This window comes from Notolepis coatsorum (genome assembly GCF_963971535.1).
Source record: "Notolepis coatsorum genome assembly, chromosome: 15".
Taxonomy (NCBI): domain Eukaryota; kingdom Metazoa; phylum Chordata; class Actinopteri; order Aulopiformes; family Paralepididae; genus Notolepis; species Notolepis coatsorum.
Window position 1 is genome coordinate 81,070,878 of NC_140179.1, and position 636 is coordinate 81,071,513.

The window sequence follows — 636 nt, forward strand, 5'->3', positions numbered from 1 at the left end:
TTCTTCTTCTTCTTCTTCTTCTTCTTCGTTTGATTTATTGGCAGTTGGCACGTCCTTCAGGGTGCATTACCGCCACTTCCTCCTAGTTTGACACGATCGTAACTTCACAATACCGCCATCTTCTGGCCCCCTTCACCTCCCATACTGTGAATGAATGAATGAATGAAAACTTTATTAACAGATTGCAGAATGGGTACAATACAGTACGGCTCAATACATACAATTGTTAAGGGGATGCAGACCTGAGAAAGACGTTTGTCTTGTTTCCATCAGGGTCCCCCATTTTCAATTCATATAGACATTTATGACATACACAACATACATGACATTTATGGCATAGGGACATATAGTCCCTTCTGCGTTCACCATCCTGGAGTGCAGCTAACGCTGCTTCCCCCTGACTGAGTCCCCCTCCACAATTATAAATACATGCTTCACCTCCCGTGGCCTGGCTCTGAACTACCCGCTCACTCACACCCCCCTTCTCTAACTCTACTAGATCAGCCACCCTCTTTAACTCCCTTATAACATCCTCCACTGTCAACCCCTCCATACCCAAGTGTCCCACTGCTGCTTGCACTACCAACTTGGTCCTAGCTGTCCTACCACTAACCGTCGCCGTTGTAATCACTACAC